The sequence below is a fragment of the Paroedura picta genome, chromosome 1 (genome assembly GCF_049243985.1).
Source record: "Paroedura picta isolate Pp20150507F chromosome 1, Ppicta_v3.0, whole genome shotgun sequence".
Classification (NCBI taxonomy): Eukaryota; Metazoa; Chordata; class Lepidosauria; order Squamata; family Gekkonidae; genus Paroedura; species Paroedura picta.
Window position 1 is genome coordinate 180,021,161 of NC_135369.1, and position 20,994 is coordinate 180,042,154.

The following is a 20,994-nucleotide window of genomic DNA, read 5'->3' on the forward strand; positions in this document are numbered from 1 at the left end:
CACCACCCCCATGATTCACCCTCCAGAAATGTTGTAACCAGGAGTTGGCAATCCTGATCTGACTTGTTCTCTAGAAGTTTCTCATTGTAATTGCTTGCACAGATGCTGGTGATAGATTCCCCTGGGATTCATGCTGGTCTGAAGCAGCAGAACAAAGCTGGAGTCCAGGGACACCTTTGAGGCCAACTATTTGGTCACCCTCTGTCTGTATGTGTGGACTGATACATTTCAATGTATCTGAGGAAGTGTGCATGCCCACAAAAGTTTATACTGTGAATAATAATAAGAAGAAGAGTTGGTTCTTATATGCCGCTTTTCTCTACCAGAAGGAGTCTCAAAGCAGCTTACATTTGCCTTCCCTTTCCTCTCCCCACAACAGACCCCCTGTGAGGTAGGTGAGGCTAAGAGAGCCCTGATATTACTGAAGAAGAAGAAGAGCTGGTTCTTATATGCTGCTTTTCTCTACCCGAAGGAGTCTCAAAGTGGCTTACAGTCACCTTCCCTTTCCTGTCCCCACAACAGACACCCTGTGAGGGAGGTGAGGCTAAGAGAGCCCTAATATTACTGAATAATAAGAAGAAGAACACTTGGTTTTTATCTTCCCTGGGGCTCTTTAAAGTGTCCATGGTCTTCTTGGGATCAGGCTGTTTTCTGGAGGTGGGGGGCGAGGTGATTGAGCAGTTTTCTCCCCATCATTCAGCCATGTGTACACTTCGTTTTTAAGCCTCCCATTAGCACAAAATGTCTTCTTGGGCTCCAGGGACAATATACAGCGTCTTAGAAATCCACCCAAACTATTTCTGTGCGAAAAAAATTCAAATCCCCAAAAGGGGCGAGAATGCTGTATTGCTCTGGCGTTTCTCCATAGCAACAGGGCTGTGTTGATTTTATTAAAGATGAATCTCTGTGGTGGCATTACTTCATTAAAAAAAATAATGATTTCGGGGCTTGGAGGGGGGGATAAAGTTTCAGTTCATGAGAAAACTGCTGTGTTGTGATTGGTGGCTTGCTGTGGTTGGGTGAAGGGAGAAGTTCATCTTGTTTTCCCTTGCAGACTTCTCAAGAGGCAACCCCCCCCCTCAAAGAGGCAGAAAATGTTGGAGGGGTCTCCCCATGAGGAGGGCTGCAAATGTGAGATTTACCATCCTGTGTTTGCCAGCAGGAAGCCACTTGCGTTTTACCCCTCCGTGCGGAAATGGCCCATGAGACGACAACGGCTAATTCCATCCCGATTGGATAATGCCTTTTCGATGCACTTCAGAAGCAGATTTTCACAGGGGAAAATCCAGGTGCAAAAGCACATTGAAAGTGCATTATGCAAAATGTGTGGATAAAGCCACAATTGCAGATTTCACAACTTTTTTTACCATTGAGAAACTCCTGAAACATTCTCCAGAATCGGTGTGATTGTGCGGAATATGATTGGGAAGCAGAGATGTGGACATGCCTACCCAAGGACCCTCCTCTTCTGGCCACCTCCAGGCCCGTCATTGGCCATTTTGGGGGTGGGCGGGTCAACATGACCATATATGGTCCTATCATCCGATAAATTGTTAACAAATTTTAAAACTTTGTATATAGAAAATTAATTAACTTCCACCCATTCAGGAAACTCTTGCAGGGCCGTCAAGAAACCCCAGGGTTCATAAAACCCTGGCTGAGAAATCCTGAACTAGCCTTTTTGCAATAGCAGTCGCACACCTAAAGAACAGTGTGAGTCAGGCAGGCCTGTGAATGAACGAAAGTACTCTGGATTTCCTCAGTTTTTCCATGTTATTTTTACTAAAAATACCATCACCTCATTCAGTTGACCCGCCCTGGACAAAACGGTCATCCAAACGCCTCTGAAAAAACTGTTTTTTTTTAATTAAAAGGTGGCATGATTAACCCCCTCCCCACACACACACACACACACACACACACACACAAAAGGGGTCAGAATAAGAAAAATGTGCTCAAACCTCTGTTAGGTAGAACGTAAAACTGGATATTAATATTTATTAAAATTAAAACCCCAAGTCTTAAAATATAGCCTCATTAAAATCCAAGTGTACGTTCATACTAATGCCTCCCACAGACCTGTTTCAGCATGGCTGCCTTTATTAAGGGTCAGGCATAAATAAAACAGCATATATCAATTACAGAAGAAATATAAATATACGGTTGGCTCCTTCACATACAATGATATAAAGCAGGGGTAGTCAACCTGTGGCATTCGCTGGCAGGGGCACATGGGAATAGTAGTCCATGAACATCTGGAGGACCACAGGTTGACTACCCCTTATATAAAGTGTTAACTATATAGGACGCTAAGGACCTTAATCGATTCTGTAGACCAGAAGGCCAGATAAAATTCTTTGAGGTCTCTTATGTTTCTAAAGCAGGCCCTGGTCCAGATGAGCACTTCCCGTGTCCAGTGAGTGTCCCAAAGGAGCCAACCTTTCTCCAAAGTATGCTGAGGTGGAAATTCTCAAAGAATTTTATCTGGCCTTCTGGTTCACATAATCCATTAAGGTCCTTATATCATTGTATGCAAAGGAGCCAACAGGAGGTTCTTCTCAAGCACCGTGGCTAGTAGCCACCGACGGGTCTCTCCTCCACAAATATGGATAGCCTCCTTTTACAGGCATCTGGGATACTCTCCATCACGATATCCCCCTGGCTATGAATTCCAGAGTTTATAAAAAATAAAGGCCAGGCACTTGGATGCTTGTTCCAGCTAAATGAAGTTTCTTTCCTACCACAGAATTCATAAAAGAAACCACATTATTGGATTCAGAGCAGTTCCCTGGGTTTTGCCTCTTTCTGCAGAATGTAGCCCCCTCTTTTCCCAAGACAGTCTCTCCTGGGTAATCCCATAATTAACCCCTTTCCCCAACTCCCTCCCCATTAGTCACTGCAAAACGGTGGTCTCTGTTCGAAACCTCCAAGGGACAATGACTCATTTGCCCGCTGACGAACCACAGAACGGTCATTCTTCTGAAGACTCTATCCGAATTAGTATAGGGAGAGGGTCGTGTCGGGCAAAGGAAACCCTTGCAGGCGATGACAAAAATGCATTTTGGGGGAAAGTGTACAATGTTCAGGGATGCCTAGAGCAGAGTTAGATGTGCGCATTCCAAACCAGCACTGGGGAAAATACAGAAGGAAAGCCCATGCTGTTGGCTCTTAGTCGAACGTCTATACGTCTCGTTGGACTTCCTCGGAAAACTAATTTCAAGATCTCTCCCTCGGGTTTCTCCGGTGACAAGCAAACAAAACAAACGCAGCTGCATTTCTCCTGTCTCGAGCACATCCGATCGGGCAACTTGAAAATCTCGTGGAAAAAAAATATAAGCGCGCACCGAATTCACAGCTCCCCTCGACCCTTCGAACTTGGACGTGCGGGAGAATATAGGCGGAAATGCCAACTGGGCTATCAATCGCGGCGGAAGGATCAGCCTCACTGTGCTCTTGGCACCTCATGGGTTTGAGGTTCTTCCGCCTCTCCAGAAGCTGAGAAATTGCTGCTGTTTGCTTGACTCAATAGAATGGTGGGTGGGCCTGAGGAGAAGAAGAAAAAAAGGAAAGTTTCCGAGTGTCCGCTCGGTATGCAGAAGGACCCAGGTTCAGTCTCCCGTTAAAAGGATAATACGAAATATGGAAGATCTCTTCCTGAGTCTGAGTCGGTCTGTGTCAGGAGTCCCTGACCAGTTTGGTGTAACGGTTAAGAGCGGTGGCCTATAATCTGGAGAACCAGGTTCGATTCCCCGCTTGTCCACATGCAGCCAGCTAGGTGAACTTGGGCTAGTCACAGTCCTGTTACATGCTGTTCTTGTATAACAGTTCTCCCAGAGCTCTCTCAGCCCCACCGACCTCACAGGGTGCCTGTTGCGGGGAGAGAAAGGAAAGGAAGGCGATTGTAAACCGCTTTGAGACTCCTTCGGGCAGTGAAGAAGGGGGGCATAAAAACCAAATCTTCTTTCTTTTTGAGCCTGTGGACACCTGGGCACCTTTGGAATTCTGACCCAGCCACAAAATGGCTGCCACAGGAGGCAGAGCCAGCCACAAAATGGCTCCTGCAGCTGACCTTCAACCATACCACGTAGATCCTTGTATTGTGGTGATAGCTGCTGCTGAAGCAACATTTTCAAAAATCAGCACAGCCCGTCAAAATCTACAGTGGCCAATCAGAAGGCATGCTGGGAAAAATTCCCACCTGGCCCTTCCCACTAAAAAAAAAAAACCACACTTGGCAGGCATCAGGAAAGGGATGGATGGGAGGCATGCTACCCAATAGCACCATGTTGGGGAACCCTGCAAGACAAGATCCCACCAGGCAAGAAAGAGTGAAGGAGAACTACTCAGCTACGGATAGCCTTTAACAGGGGTGGCCAAACTGTGGCTCTCCAGATGCCCATGGACCACAATTCCCATGAGCCCCTGCTGGGAATTGTACTCCATGCACATCCAGAGAACCACAGTTTGGCTACATTTCTCTCTTGGTAGCATTTTGTCAACAGGAAACCTCGGGCGAGGGTTTCAATCCGAAAGTTAAATCCCAGTCGGATTGGGGAAGGGGGGATTTGAGTCGGAATTGTCTTGTGCACATGTATCATTGCCCCATGAATACGGACATGTCTCCTGTGGGTTTGGAATATGTGGAAGATCCCCTGGGTCGGGGGAGGAGGGTCTTCCCATAGGAACTTGCTTCCTGATGAAGCCACTGGAATCGCTGACCCCACGGCGTAATCCCGAAGACATTTAAACAGTCCTAAAGAGTCTAAACATCGTAGTTTAACGAACTGAGCCAGACCTGAGTTTGAGAAACCCAAAGATCCAGCAGAGAGCTTATAAACAACCCTCCAGTCCTTCCAGGGGCCCCACATGTATTTACAACAGGAGAACAGATTGACAAACAAACGCCAAATGAAAGAAGCACAGCTTAACAGAAATATGTGCTCGGTAGGGTCCTTGCTTATGTTGGCGTCCTTGAAAAAGGTCACCATGAGGGTTCCTTTTCCCTTTGTCCCACTTTCCCAAAGGAGTCTAGTGGAACGCTGAAGACGAACGGGTTTCCTGGGAAAAAGAAGAAGAGTTCGTTCTTATATGCCGCTTTTCTCTACCCGAAGGAGTCTCAAAGTGGCTTACATTCGCCTTCCCTTTCCTCTCCCCACAACAGACACCCTGTGAGGTGTGTGCAGCTAAGAGAGCCCTGATATTACTGAAGAAGAAGAAGAGGACTTGGTTCTTATATGCCGCTTTTCTCTACCCGAAGGAGTCTCAAAGAGGCTTACATTCGCCTTCCCTTTCCTCTCCCCACAACAGATACTCTGTGACGGAGGTGAGGCTGAGAGAGCCCTGAGATTACCAAAGAAGAATAAGAGTTGGTTCTTATATATACAATGGATCTGTACCCGATAGCTTATTTTAAACCAGTAATAATATACAAACGGCCACCGGCTCTAAGAAGTGTGGGGAGAAACGTATAAATGTAATTGTATTTGAAAATTGACTAATTGGAGGACATAAAAAGCTTTAAAAACTCTCCAGGGCTTCAGACAGAGGACTCCTCCCCCATATGAATCACAGCCCTGTGCAAAGCATGGTGGAGCAGCAGCCAAATTTCCACCGGCACACACACACACACACACACACACACACACACACACATGTCATCAGCGAACCCAGCTTGCAATGCCAGTGTCAGTGTCTTCCACCATGTATCCTGCCCACTAAGTATGTCCCCCCATATTATGAGATCGCATAAGAGCAGCTTGAGTGCCCATCGCTATGAAAAAGTGGGCTTCACAGCTGCTTGTCAGTTTCAAAAAAGTTCTTCTCAGTTTCAACATCCGGGTTTCCCCTTCCCCCTTTGCCTGCACTCCTGTCTGTTCCCTTTAATTCAGCCAACTAATGCTAAAATGCATGCGCAGAACCTAAACTACCACGGAAGTCTCTTCCTGCATGTGACCGCGCTGCCGTGATAGGACAATTGTGTAAATGTTTTTTTTTAAACATTAAAATGTGTTAAAACTATTTAACAAGGCCTCGTGCAGTCTGGGACCTGTGCACCTGATGGGCTGCTGAATAAGTGACCTGGGGGAGCCTCTGCTCAGCAAATTCCAACCAGCTAACAATCCCCAGTCCCAGGGAGGTGCACCTGGCCTTGATCAGGGCCAGTGTCTTTTCGCACCTAACTTCCACCTGGTGGAATGAGTTGCCATCGGACGTGCGAGCCCTGACAGAGCTCTGCAGAAGTGCGATCCCCGTTCCAGGGGGTTTCTAAGATGGTACTCTTCCACCAGGCATGTGGTTGAGCCAGAGACCAGCCTTACCACCTAACCCAGTGGTTCTCAACCTTCCTAATGCCACGACCCTTTAATACAGTTCCTCCTGTTGTGGTGACCCCCAACCATAAAATTATGCAAGGGTTCTTTCACAGAAATTAAACCGAAACTGACCAATGGTGTGAAGATCCATTGTTTGTGATTGTATATATAAATTGTATATACATTTTATATAAACTGGTGGGCACCATAAGGAGGAGTGGCAACAGTGGTGGTGCCCCCCCCAACCTGCTTGCCCTGCCGTGACCCCTGAGAAAGGGTCGTTCGACCCCCAAAGGGGTCCCAACCCCCAGGTTGAGAACCACTGATCTAATAGATAGATAGATAGATAGATAGATAGATAGATAGATAGATAGATAGATAGATAGATAGATAGATAGATAGATAGATAGATAGATAGATAGATAGATAGATAGATAGATAGATAGATAGATAGATAGATAGATAGATAGATAGATGCATCTGACATTCTACCCAGATTTACCCCCTCTATAGCTGCAGAAGAACCAACTCTTCTTCTTCAGTAATATCAGGGCTCTCTCAGCCTCACCTCCCTCACAGGGTGTCTGTTGTGGGGAGAAGAAAGGGAAGGCGATTGTAAGCCGCTTTGAGACTCCTTCAGGTAGAGAAAAGCGGCATATAAGAACCAACTCTTCTTCTTCAGTAATATCAGGGCTCTCTCAGACTCACCTCCCTCACAGGGTGTCTGTTGTGAGGAAAAGAAAGGGAAGGAGATTGTAAGCCGCTTTGAGACTCCTTCAGGTAGAGAAAAGCGGCATATAAGAACCAACTCTTCTTCTTCTTCTATTGGAAGCGCTCACAGTGTTACAGATTACATGAACAAGGAAAAAGACACTGAAAAAAGGCGATTGTAAGACACTTTGAGCCTCCTTCGGGTAGAGAAAAGCGGAATATAAGAACCAACTCCTCCTCCTCCTCTTCCTTCTTCTTTCCTACAAGTATCAATGTTATGATTTCATACTCTATTCTTGTTAAAATCATAAATTATGCATCGGTGTTTTTGTGTATATTTTCCTTGACTATTTATTTGAGTTGTGTTCATCCGTATGTATCTGAGTGGTTGTTATGCCATTAAAGAGAATCTGTACTCTGTACTGCAAGAATCAATAAAGTTTTCAAACTGTGGCAGTGTCAACCACCACAGTTCCTGAATATACATCGATATGATGTAAACTGTGACTGAGCCCTTAAAGCAGGACGTTTACATTTATTAGAAGCGTTTACATTGGAAGCTAATAAGAAAGAACTCCTTGGAATTTTAGATGGGGAGGAGAAAAAAGAGAGCACAGCATAAATCCAACTACTGTCGGTCTCTAGACAGGCCGGCAGAAGAATTCCTGAGAAATTGAGTTCACGGCCATTGTGTTTGCAACAACACAAAGGACATGACAAAAAAAAAATGGAGCACTTCCTGAGAACCCCCAAAGACACTGAGAGATAAATCATTTTCAGAATTCACACAATGGCCTGTCAGAATTGTGACCGAGCCTCCAAAATCTACAAGCTGTGCAGAAAAAAAGGAATGCTCAACAATTAGTTGGTAGTTCAATATCTGGGGCTTTTCTGCATGCCATAAATTTAGCGTCATGCTTACCCTCTGAAGATGCTATATTCCAGCCACTCTGCATGACGTCGCCAACCTCCCGCGTCTGGCCAGCAAACTGTTTGCTTCATCCACCGTTGGTGGATTCACCAACCTAAAAAGCGCTACCCCTCAGCAGACAACCAGCAGGCCACCAGCAAAAGAAAGATATGGAGGCAAAGAAGCGCTACCTCCGTCTCCAATGTCCTGCCATCACACCCGCCTCCCTCTCACCTCTTCCAGGAACAGGAAGGTCTTTTTAAAAATGGAGAACCGCCTGGAGCAATGAATAGGCAGATACGTGCCTTGGCTGATATTGTCTATGCCTCTATGAAGATTCGGATAGGCATTTAAGCGAATACGTCTACTTAAAAAAATCTGTGGTTGCCGGAAGTTCATGTGTCAATCAGCCATGCCGGGAGAGAATTGGTTGGTGACAGTGGTAGGCAGGCCAAAGCAAAACAAGACTAAACCACCTTATTCTCCTTGTGTTTCCCCAGCGAGTGAGGAGTGCAAGACTAATGAAAAGCACCCAGAAACATTTGAGACAGCCCGAGAGGTATGGAGTGCAAGTGACTTGCCTTTATCTCTCACGCTTTACCATACAGCAGGATTTACGCGATAATGCCCAATGTGCGGAAAAGCCCTTGGAAACAGAGACAGAGAGAGACAGAGAGAGACAGAGAGAGACAGAGAGAGAAATCCAAAAGGATCATTGAGCTTGTCGACACAATCAGGTTTCAGAAGTCCAGGTAGAAGAAGAAGAAGAAGAAAAAGAATTGGAGAAGGAGAAGGAGAAGGAGAAGGAGAAGGAGAAGGAGAAGGAGAAGGAGAAGGAGAAGGAGAAGGAGAAGGAGAAGGAGAAGGAGAAGGAGAAGGAGAAGGAGAAGGAGAAGGAGAGAAAGAAGAAGAGGAAGAAGAAGAGCTGGTTTCTATTTCCCGTTTTTCACTGCCCAAAGGCGAAAACAATCCCTCAGAGTCAGCTTGGTGCAGTAGTTAAGAACAGCAGCCTCTAATCTGGAGAACCCAGTTTGATTCCCCACAGAGAGCCAACTGGGCGACCTTCGGCCAGGCACAAGTCTTCTCAGAACTGTCTCCGCCTCACCTGCCTCACAAGGTGTCTGTGTTGTGGAGAGGAAGGGAAGGTGATTGTTAGCTGCTTTGAGGCTCCTTCAAATAGTGAAAAGAGCATTGCAGAAGCCTAGCTTTCATTCTTCTTCAAAGGCCTCCTGGAACACAGCAATTTTGGGCCAGTCACCCTTTGCACAAAAACATGAAGGCAACATCTACTGATTTAGCCCATTGGTCCCTCAAAGTCAATCTTGCCTCCTATGATGGGTAGGAGCGCTCTCTCTGAAATGGAGATCCTGGGGATTGAACCTGGGACCTTCGGCATGCAAATTCACTGAAACATGTCATCCCCCAGGAAGATGGCGTTCCACACCTTATGGTCAGATGCTAGAATGGATCCCCACCAACATTGTTTCAGGAACATCTTATGCCTTTACTACCACCCTCCTTCCAGGAAGAAACTCAAGAGAAACATGAAACGGGTGCTGGTGGTCTTTCAGTTATATTGCCAGGTCTTTTCACCGTGAATAAACTTCCAAATGTGGAGGAGTGCTTGAGATGCTGCCTCCCACTCAAGTCAATGTCTGGGCCCATTACCTCAATTCTCATCTTTATAGGGTCAGGCTGACACAAAGAGGAGAAAGCAAATGGCACCTAGTGGATGGTGACTGACTCAAAGATTCAAAGATCCATTCAGCCCGTACACTAAATTAGCGGTCTCCAACCTGTGGGCCATGGACCACATGTGGTCCTTTGACTAATTGGAGGTGGGCCCCGAAGGACGCCTTCTCCTCCCCCCCCCCGGCCCTTTACTTCATCCCCCCCCCAGCCCTTTACAACACACTTCATTGTTGTGGCATGTCTGTATCTTATTTTGAAGGGATGTTTAAACCTTACCATAGAAATCAGAGAGTGCTAGGGCAGTGGTTGAGAGTAAAGGAGTAAACTACCCCCCTGCTCTGGGCTTCCCCAATCAAGTGCAGAACACTTTCTGTTTCAATTTGGGGGGGGGGGGATAGAGGAAGACCTGAGTTCAAATCTACCTGAATCGAAAAAACGAATCAAGCCATAATCGACCCAATTTCACATTTCATTACAAAGATACACATTTCATTAATTAACTTTACATTTCACAAAGCAGCAAGATCTGTGGAACTGCCTTGATTTTACCCTGTTTCTAGCTGCACAAAATTGGGTTCCATACAGTATCCTTCTGAAAGGATCTTGGAACCTATCTTGGAGGGTTCTACAATCAATTAACAAATCCATTTAATGTTCTGGGATGAAATTTCCCCCCAGTTCTCCTTTTCTTCTGCAGGATGCATGCAGAAGTGACCTTGCATTGTCTTTTAGGACTTTCTCATGTATGTATTGGTCATAAAAACGTCCCCAAAGTATGGCCACTTATTTCTCCCCCATCTTAACAGGAAAACTCCTAGGGCATAAAATGCACATCTACATAAGTGCTATCGAAACCAACTTATGGGGACCCCAGCAAGGGACATTCCAGGTGACCGAGTAGTGAAAATAGCTTGCTATTGGCTTCCTCTGCAGAATCTTTCTTGGTGGTCTCCCTTTCAAATTTCCAGCTTTGGAAATCTGACAAAATCCAGCTTTACCATGCAATCTTCCCTCCCAAGCTGCAAACCTTCAGAAAGGACATGGACAAAATTGACAAGGTGCAGAGGAATGCAATGAAGACAATCCAGGGCCTGGGGATCAAGTCCTGTGAGGAGAGGCAGAGGGACTTGGGAATGTTCAGCCTGGAGAAGAAGAAGTTGAGAGGGGACAGGCTTCTCTCTTGAAGTATCTGAATGGTTGCCACTTGGAGGAGGGCAGGGAGCACTTAGAATATGCAGGAATGGGTTTAAACTATGTGTAGAATGATACCAGGAGCCTCTTGTGGCGCAGAGTGGTAAGGCGGCAGACATGCAGTCTGAAAGCTCTGCCCATGAGGCTGGGAGTTTGATCCCAGCAGCCGGCTGACTCAGCCTTCCATCCTTCCGAGGTCGGTAAAATTAGTACCCAGCTTGCTTGCTGGGGGGTAAACGATAATGACTGGGGAAACCACCTCGTATTGAGTCTGCCATGAAAATGCTAGAGGGGGTCACCCCAAGGGTCAGACATGACTCGGTGCTTGCACAGGGGATACCTTTACCTTTACTTTTAGAATGATACTGGCTAGATATCAGGAAGACATTTTTCACAGAGTAGTTCAGCAGTGGAATGGGCCGCCTAAGGAGGTGGGGAGCTCCCTGTCACCGGTGGTCTTCAAAGAACAGCTAGAGAGATACTTATCCTGGATGCTCGAGGGTGATCCTGCATTGAGTGGGGAGGGAGGGTTGAGTTAGATGCTCTGTATGGCCGCTTCCACCTCTAGGATTCTGTGGCAACAACCTGTGACGTTTGGTCTTGCAGCCGGATTTTCTTTTCTTTAAATATCAAGCCACAGAATGCCAATTCCTGGGCTCGAAAATGTCCCATGCACACACACACACACACCAAATGACAAAACACTGGACAGGGTAGCCCTGAGGGTTTCCAGCCTCCAGGTCAGGCCCAAAGATCTCCCAAAATATAACTCATTTCCAGGTGATGAATGTCTTCTGTGGAGAAAATTAATGCTTCGGAAGTTGAATGATGACCACCCCTGCCAAGTCGGGCAGAGAATCCTGACCAGGAAGGACCAGGGGTCTGATTCCTGTATTTGGGGGGTGGGGGCTCCTGGTGTGGATTCCCAAGGGAGCAGCAGGCATAAGCCTGGGGAGAGTTCTTGCTTTCCCTGGACAACACAAATGTCTGCCTTTTACCTATTTTCACCCTTTGGAAAAACATTTGGAAAGTACGTGTTCTCAAGCCGAGCAGAACGGAAGTCATTTGGGCTATAAAATGTAGCTGGGTGGAATGGGGGGGGGGGTCTTCAAAACTATGGCTGAGCCCCACCCTGCAGGTGCTTAGTTTCAAGGGCTGCCCGCTCTTGGAGATTTAGGGGGTGTGGCGCATGAGGACCTAAGAGTTAGGGGAGAGGAAGGGGCTCCGGAGGGACGGGAGGAAGGAAGGAAGGAAGGAAGGAAGGAAGGAAGGAAGGAAGGAAGGAAGGAAGGAAGGAAGGAGCAGTGTCCAGAATAGTAGAAGGAAGGAAGGAAGGAAGGAAGGAAGGAAGGAAGGAAGGTGTCCAGAATAGTAGAAGGAAGGAGGAAAGAAGGAAAGACAGAGAGAGACAAACAGAGAGAGAGAGAGAGAGAAAGAGAGAGAGAGTGGGAAGGAAGAGAGGGAGGGAAGGAAGGAAAGTCAGAGAGAGACAAACACAGAGATCGAGATAGAGGGAGAAAGAAGAAAGAAAGAAAGAAAGAAAGAAAGAAAGAAAGAAAGAAAGAAGAAAGAAAGAAAGAAAGAAAGAAAGAAAGAAAGAAAAGAAAGAAGTCACGGGCTGGGTTGAAAGCTGCGGAGCGAAGTTTCCAGTCTGCAAAGTTGCACTTTACTCTTTCCCCCCCAGTCCAGGGCAAAACCAGGGGGGGAGAACCCGGGTGCGGCTCTCTGTGTGCGCAGGGTGGGCTGGGCTGGGCTGGGGGTCGCTCCGTCCCAAGCGCGGCTCTCCGCTCTCCCCGCTGCGCTGATCCTTCGGCCGCCGACCCCCATTCCCGCCCGCCGCGCCCCACCCCGCGGCATCGGTGGAGCCACAGCGACCCCTCGTGGGCGTGGCGGGCCGGACGGCCGAGCGTCTCCCCCTCTGCGGAGGGCTGATTTCCGAAGGAGGAGAATTATAAAGTAGGCAGTTTCCTTTTCGCGACGGAGCAGAGGCTGGGAGAAGCGGAGAGCCTTCTCTGCCACACCCGCGGGCTCCTTCCCTCCGCTCCGAAACCCGCCGCAAGACACGGGGCCTGTCTCTCCCTGGAAGATGCTGAGCCCCTCTTGACATCCCAGGACCAAGACCAGCCGTCTTCAGCCGACCCTCGTTCCCATCTTTGCAAAGTTTGGAAGTTCTTCTTGTGCCCCAGGTAATTCCCTCCTTCCCTCCCTTTATTGACAGCCTTGTTTCTCGCTTGAGGGTGCCGCAGACCCAGCCCGTGGGGCTCAATGGCAGGGTGGCCTCTTCTGCACCCTCTCAAAATTGAGAAACGCTACAGAAAAGTCTTCTGGCCAGGATCTGTCAAAGAATGCTTAGAGGAGGGAATGAGACCCAGTTAGAGCCTCCTGCGGTCAAGGGAAGGGAGGCTAGCTCTGGCTCCGCTGGTTTTCTGGTTTTGATTTCGTGGTAAGACTCTTCAGGGCTCGGGCGGTCGGAGAAAGAAGCCGGAGGGTTTTGGAGGCCCGATCCGGTCACCTGTGTAGCTCTGTCGTTTCGGATCATGAGACAGAGCTCATGGTCTAGACAAGAGATGTTATCGGGGAGCACAGCTTGCCGTCTTGTTTGCTTGTTGATTCCGGGACCCAAACTAAAAGGAGAGAGGCTTTGGGGTAACCAGGCCGGGACTAGGTGGCCTGGGATGGGAAGGCAGCGTGAGACCCTTGTGGGGTTACTTCAGGGAAAGAACTCCCCCCTCCCCAGCCTGGATGTTTTGTGGAGACCAAGGGCCAAGTGAATTGGGGCTTGGACTGAACAGATCTGCGGCTTCAGCCCCACACTGCAAGGAAGCTCCTGGGCTTCCTTGGGCTCAGGGCACTCTTTCAGCCGAGGCTACCTCGCAGGGATGTTGTGAGTATAAAACAAGGGAGGGGGGCCAAGTAGGATCCCTGATCTCCTAAAAAGAAGGGGGGACAGACTTTTGACTCGCTGCCTGGCCTAGACTTGAGTGAATGCCTTTCATCTTGGGATAACCTCGATGGCATGAGACTTGTCCTGTTAATATTGCAAATCTACGATCCTTGTTGATCCGATGGAACCTCTGCTGGACAGCTGGGCATCAGTTCTCCTTTCTAGTGCCGTTTCTGTTTTATCTTTGAGTAACATGTTGCAGTTTCCAAAGGTGGGCCTTCAGGTAGCTTCCGGTCAGTATGCTAGCAATTTATGAAGGTGCATATTTTATCCCCTAATTTTGTATCAGGAAGATGATTGCTGTATTCCCCCCCCCCAATATATACCACATCTGTCCTGGACAAAATGAAGTATTTTTCATTAGGGGAAACTGATTCTTTCTTGTTCTCAAAGGGAACTCCTGACATCTGCCCCTATTCCTGCACTGCCATGGCAGACATGGTAGTCAACGGCACCATCCGAAATGGGGGGTGGAAAAGGAGGACGTCCCCCACTGGTCAGTCCTGCCTCTGGGAATCTGAGCTAGCTAACCCACCTCTGCTGGACTGCGTTAACCGGGTTTTGGAGAAGAAGAGGCTCTGGCAGAAATGTCTCCTCCAGGAGGTCTCTGCTCTCTCTTTTCTTCCATCGGTGGTGGGGTTGTGAGATGTCTCAGGAGGATCCATCTCCGGTGGGCCCAAGAGTACGAGCACAATCTTCAGGCATCCCAGGGCGACCTTGAAAAGTGGCCTCTGAGCTTTCCACATAATGCAGAGTTCTGTCGGGAAGTGTTTACATCGAAAACAATTTGGGAGAGGCCCATGAACGAGCTCTCGGGGCTTGATGCTCAGGGTTAGAGAAGGGCCCAGATAGGCCCTGGTTTTGTACTTTGGGAAGAGCCCCGAGCCCAGATCTTGGCAGGAAAAATCAGGCCAAGGACCTCCTTTTAAAGAGTCTGTTGTGATTTTAAACTGGCGGTACGGAGGGAAAGCCTGCAGCCTGCAGTCGTATAGGATCGCTCCGTAGGATGCATTGGCAAGATTCCAGCTCACGTTTCTGGTTTATCTGAAATCTGGACAGGCTAAGTGTTAAGACCGTGAAGTTGACAGGGAACAGATGCCACTGGATACTGTGTCCGGAAGCCAGAAACAATACCTGTTTGGGGGAAAGGTGTGATAATCTTTCAGGTGAAGGAACCTTTTGTGCCTCGGCATAAGTCAGGGGGTAGCAGTTGTCCACAAGCTGTGCACATGAGTAGGTTACCAAATGTTAGAAGTGACAGGTAGCGTTGCCAGATCTGGTTTCGGAAATACCCGGAAATGTTGGGGGTGGGGCCTGAGGAGGGTGGGTTTGGGGGAGGGTCTTAAATGGGAGAAAATGCCATCGAGACCACCTTCCAAAGCGGCCATTTTCTCCAGAGAAGCTGATCTCTGTCACCTGGAGAACAGCAGGGCCCATTCCGCACACACTGGATAATGCACTTTCAAAGTGCTTTTGCAGCTGGATTTTCCTGGGCAGAACAGGATAATCTACTTCTAAAGTGCATTGAAAGTGCATTATCCAATGTGTGCAGAATAGGCCCAGGTATGATTCAGAGATTTCCCAGCACCGACTGGAGGTTGGCAGCGTTACTGGAAAACGTTACAGGAGAAGGCATATCATCAGCACCTTCTCCCGGCCATCGAACCCCACACAATTTAGTGTTGCCAGCAGGGAACATGTCGCAAGCGCCTGTCGGCCTAATAGTTCTGGGGTGGGGATGGCAGCCTCCAGGTGGGACCAAGGGATTCCCTGGAATTACAGCTCCATCTCTGGGCTACAGCGATTGGTTCTCCTGCAGAAAATGGAAGCTTTAGAAGGTAGACTCTGTGGTATGGGAGGCCAAACTGTGGCTCTCCAGATGTCCATGGACTACAATGCCCATGAGCCTCTGCTACAGTTGTCCTTTCCAGGCTTCATCCTCAAATCTCTAGAAGCCATCTGGATCTGGCCACCTACTTCCTCTCCTGCTCTTGGCCAGGGGGACCAGGCAACCCAGTTCTGGGGATGGATCTGTACCCCACCTAAGGACTGTGGAGTGAGAAGCTTGGCTTTCTTGAGGTGGCTTCTGATGTCCAATGGGGTCTGTAGGCCAGTCAAGTGTGGGCAGGGGTCCTTCTTTTTAGACCTTGCTATACAGGAGCCAGCACGGGAAAGAAAAGAAGGGTTTTTGGGGGGAGTGGAAATAGACGTGTCAGTGTTGTGCTGGCATGTGATGTCACTTCCTGCCAACACCAGAAGTCATGTCATGATGTCAAGGAAGGCTGTTGAATCTTCCTCTAATACTATACCATAGTTCTGCCAGATCCTAAAAATGTCACATGATGACATCACTTCCTCTTCTTTGCTGGAAGTGATGTCACGTACCTGCCTACTCTCTGAATTATCTCCAGGTTTTCTCCTCACCGTTTTTTGAGGTGCCAACATGCAATGAAGGAGAAATTACTGAACGGTGTGCCACCATCGCAGAAGACCTGCCAACCCAATGAGTGACCTTGGGCCTGTTGTACACTCTTCATGCGTCCTCACTCACAGGGCTGTTTTGAGGATAAAATGGAAGGGAGGAGAACGTTGTAAGCAACTTTGGTCCCCCCTGTGAGGAGAAAAGTAAGGTATAAATGAAGTAAAGGAATAAACTATCAGGAGTCCCTGTCGTTAGAAGATAAGCGTAGATAGAGAGTATGGGAGTTCAAGTGAGCCTGGGTTTACCTCAGTGTCACTGATCCCATTTCTTTTCTTCACAAGAACTAGGGTTGCCAGCTCTGGGTTGGGAAATACCTGGAGATGCTGGGAGTGGGAGGGATTTGGGGTGGGAAGGAATCTCAGTGGAGTGGAGTGTTATGGGGCCCACCCTCCCAAGCAGCCATTTTCTCCAGGGGAACTGACCTCTGTTGTCTGGAAAACTGGGGGATCTGGCAACCATAACAAAAACCTTAAGAGTCAGGTGAGATGAGATTGTGTAAGCCAGTTCCCACTGGTACAAGAAACCTGAAATTCTCTTCTGTGTACCAAAATGCCCTCCATACAATACAAGAACCTATATATTTAGGATAGGTAGCCTGGGGCATGTTGATTTCTATGTGGAGGGAATTCATTCAGGTAAGAACCCTCACTGCTGTCTAAAGCTCAAGGGTAGGCTTCTGTGAGAACCAGGCCTGTGGCCTGCTAAAACTCAAGTTCTATGTTAGGTGAAGGTAAGGTTGCCAATCTCCAGGTGGGAACTGAAGAGCTTCAAGTATTACAGGTCAAGATGCCAGTTTTGGATTGGGAAATACCAGAGACTTGGGAGGGGAGGGTTTGGGGAAGGGAGGAACAAGGATACCAGTCCCCCAGGTGGGACATGGAGATCCTCCTGGTTTTATATCTCATCTCCAGGCCACAGAAATCCTAGAGAAAATGGCTGCTTTGGAGGGTGGACTCTATAGCATTATACTCCACTGAGGCCCCTCCCCATTGCAAATCCCTCCCACTCTCAGCTGTATCCTCAAAGACGCCAGGTATTTCCCAAAACAGAGCTGTCAACCCTACATAGAGTTCACCCTCCAAAACAGCTGTTTTCTTCAAGGAACTTGAACTCTCACCCTGGAGAACAAAATTGTAATCGCTAGTGATCTCCGGGTGCCACCTGGAGGTTGACAACCCTAATTGACAGAAAAAAATGGCAGCTTAGAAAGGCAGCCTCTAGGGCAGGGGTAGTCAAACTGCGGCCCTCCAGATGTCCATGGACTACAATTCCCACGAGCCCCTGCCAGCGAATGCTGGCAGGGGCTCCTGGGAATTGTAGTCCATGGACATCTGGAGGGCCGCAGTTTGACTACCCCTGCTCTAGGGGCATTACATCTCCATAAATTTCCCTCCTCTTTCCAAATCTGCCCTTCCCAGGCTACATTCCAGGAATTTGCCTGCCTAGAATTGGGAGCCCTAGGTGAAGGTCTCCATAAGCTTCTCCAAAATCTAAACCAAGCCTTTGATCTTCTAAATCAGATTGTGGTCTCGCAAACTTTAAATGGCTTTATAAAACAAACCAACCCAGAACTAACATCCAAAGGGGATCAAGTGGAATAGTGGTCTCACTCAAAAAAGCGTACTTTTCAGGGAGGAGATTTAAAGAGTCTGGAAGTGTTCAAAAACAAGGCGTCTTGTGTCTCCAAGAAGCATTGGAGTCAGTCTTTTAATCGCAAAGAGAATTGCAAATAAAGGAGGGGAGGGGGGAGGAAGGAAAGTGAAAAAAGCTGGACATGTTCCCACAGAGAAGCCCTCTACTGCCACATAAGGCCAATCTGTTCATCGCACGAGGTCCTCGGGCTCAAAAGCTCACTGTAAAGACACTAGCCTTCTGCGGAACCAGCTTCTGATCCCGACAGAAAATATCTTTCCGATTCTCTTCACCTGCACCTTTCCCAGCCCTTAGGACAGAGGTTCTCAACCTTCCTAATGCTCAACCTTCGTAATGCAATTCCTCCTGTTGTGGTGAGCCCCCAACCATAAAATTCTGCAAGGGTTCTTTTATGGAAATTAAACCGAAACTGACCAATGGCGTGAAGATCCATTGCTCAAGATTGTATATAAATTGTTTTTCCCCCCGGGGTTTCTCAGTTCAGTTCTGCCTCTTGTCCCACCATACATGGGCCCCTGCAGGGGGAATGACAACAGTGGCAGTGCCCCCCCCTCCACTCTGGCCAAGCTGCTCACCCTGCTGCAACCCCTATGAGAGGGTCGTTCGACCCCTAAAGGGGTCCCGACCCCCAGGCTGAGAACCGCTGCCTTAGGAGAAGCTGTCAGAGAGAACTTTTGGGGGCGGTAGAGGTGCAGAGGAGCCCAGAGAAAGGGGGTGCTGTCTCTTAACTTTGCTGTGTTATTCCTGTATGATGTGCTTCCCGTAGGGTTTTGTGCTTTCTGAACAAGGGTTGCCAACTCTGTGTTAGGAAATAGTGGAAGGCTTGGGGGGTGAAGCAGGGAGTGGGCGGGATCTGGGGTAGGGCAGGACCTCAGTGGAATCTAATGCTATGGAGACCACCCTCCCAAGCAGCCATTTCCTCCAGGGGAACTGATCTCTCTAGTCTGGAGATGACCTGCAATTCCACGGGACCCCCCCAGGTCCCACCTGGAGGATGATAAGCACTAAATCTAAGACAGCCATCTCTGTCTGAACGATAGTAATGGGTAGGTAATGGATAGGCCATCTTATCACTTGGGTTAATGGACTGCTCTAAAGTAGCGGTCCCCAACCTTTCTTAGGTCAGAGACCGCCTCCAGGGTGAGGGGAGAGCCGACGGCCTGGGTGCTGCGCAAATGCACACGCACAGTTGCCACGCGTGCGCGTTTTCGCCACCAGGGGCGCTAACGCGCATGCGCGACAACTGCGCGCACGTGCGCTTACGTCGCCAGCGTGCCGGCAGCTGCGCCTGCCTCTTTCCTTCTTTCTCGCAGTGGGCGGGGGGAGGCAGGCGCGGCTGCCGGCAGTCCGGTAACATGCCGCGGACCGGGGGTTGATGACCCCCGATCTAGAGGATGTATTGATTCCTTGACCCTGCAGCTAACTTCCTTGAAGTTTCTTCCCCCTTCTTCTTTACATGTTATAACCCTTCCCCCTACCTACAATAACATATTATTTGTTCGCATCAATACATTGTTTTTAACATTGTTTTATCATCTTAATATTTTTATGTAGCAATACTTCTGTATTTTTACTGCACATATCGATTAATTTTTATCATTTATTGCAGTTTGTATTGATGCATTATTTAAATGGGTCAATTGACCAAATAAATATACTGTCTGTCTGTCTGTCTGTCAGCCATCTCTGGGGTGCTGAAAACCTGGAGACTTTGTGGGTGCAGCCAGGAGTGGGTGGGATTTGGGGGCGGGGAGGGACCTCAGTAGAGTAAAATGCTAGGAAGGTCACCCTCCAAAGCAGCCCTTTTCTCCAAGGGAGCTGATCTCTGTCACCTGGAGATGAGCTGGTATCCCAAACTTGGATGGTTTAGGTTAATCCATAAGCAATTAGAAGAAATCAACTTGTGTTGTTCAAGAAAACTTGCCAGGCAGACCCATAAGGAGCACCAGTGAAACCAAATGTCAAGCTCTACCCTGCTCAGATAACTTAGAGTGCATTCACTGGCCCTTGGGATCAGACTGGTTAGGTACAGGTGGATTGTGAGAGAATAGCTCCTTGGCCCCTTCTGTGAAGTTACAGCTTTTCCTTGGCAGAATCTGCCAGTTCCTTGGCAGATTTTAAATATGCAAAGTGGAGCCAAGAACCAGGCTGCTTTAAAAAATTAAAATTATTTAATTATGAAGAGAAACAACTTTGTCTAGGAGAGAGAGAGAGAGAGAGAGAGAGAGAATTAGTCCTAACTGCTCTGTCCTGCATTCCTTCCATCTATTGGTTCTGGAGGCAAGCAGAGAGGAAGTGTACAAGAAAGGAACAGGAAGTCTCCAATTGAGAACTTTGGGGGGAGATAATTTGGAAATATCCTCCAGAGGAAGTAAGGACTAAAAATGCAATGAATGAATAAAAATCAGGAAATTCCTGTTCTAACTATGCTAAATACACATCTTCTACAGTGTCCCCTTCTGGACGTTGTCCACATTCTGTTCTTCATAATGATGCACACTGCCGATCTTGTATATTTCAACAGAATTATACCTCTGTCCTAGGGTTGCCGGCTTCCAGGTGGGCCCCCTAGAAATCTCCTGGTATTCCAACTGATCTCCACTGCTGAAAATGGCTGATTTGGAGGGTGGAGTCTATGGTATTATACCCTGCCCCTCCCCTCCTCAAACCCTCCCCAGGCTCAACCTCCAATTCTCTAGGAATTTCCCGACTCGGAACTGGCAACTTCTTTCTTTCTTTCTTTCTTTCTTTCTTTCTTTCTTTCTTTCTTTCTTTCTTTCTTTCTTTCTTTCTTTCTTTCTTTCTTTCTTTCTTTCTTTCTGTCTCCCACTATTCTAGACACTGTGTCTTTCTCCTTCCTTCCTTCCTTCCTTCCTTCCTTCCTTCCTTCCTTCCTTCCTTCCTTCCTTCCTTCCTTCCTTCCTTCCTTTCTTTCTTTCTTTCTTTCTTTCTTTCTTTCTTTCTTTCTTTCTTTCTTTCTTTCTATTTATATAACGCCCTCCCCAGAGGCAGTATATAAGGAGAAATGTACAAGCGGTCTTCTGTCAACATCACTTCTCAAGGGAAGTTACAGAATATTTCTGGCACTATTATCCCCCAA

General features: G+C 47.9%; 1 protein-coding gene across 3 annotated transcripts in view; it reads left to right on the plus strand.

Annotated features, from left to right (window-relative positions):
* The first annotated feature begins 12,734 nt into the window (after positions 1-12,734).
* Positions 12,735-20,994, plus strand: part of COL6A2 (collagen type VI alpha 2 chain) — a 62,571-nt gene continuing 54,311 nt past the window's right edge. For 2 of the 3 annotated variants that reach the window (XR_013226979.1, XM_077314023.1), the window contains exon 1: positions 12,747-13,001. The gene's annotated coding sequence lies outside the window, so the exon portion shown is untranslated. Of the gene's footprint in view, positions 13,002-20,994 lie in introns of all 3 variants that reach the window. The other variant, XM_077314032.1, reaches the window with a different exon arrangement.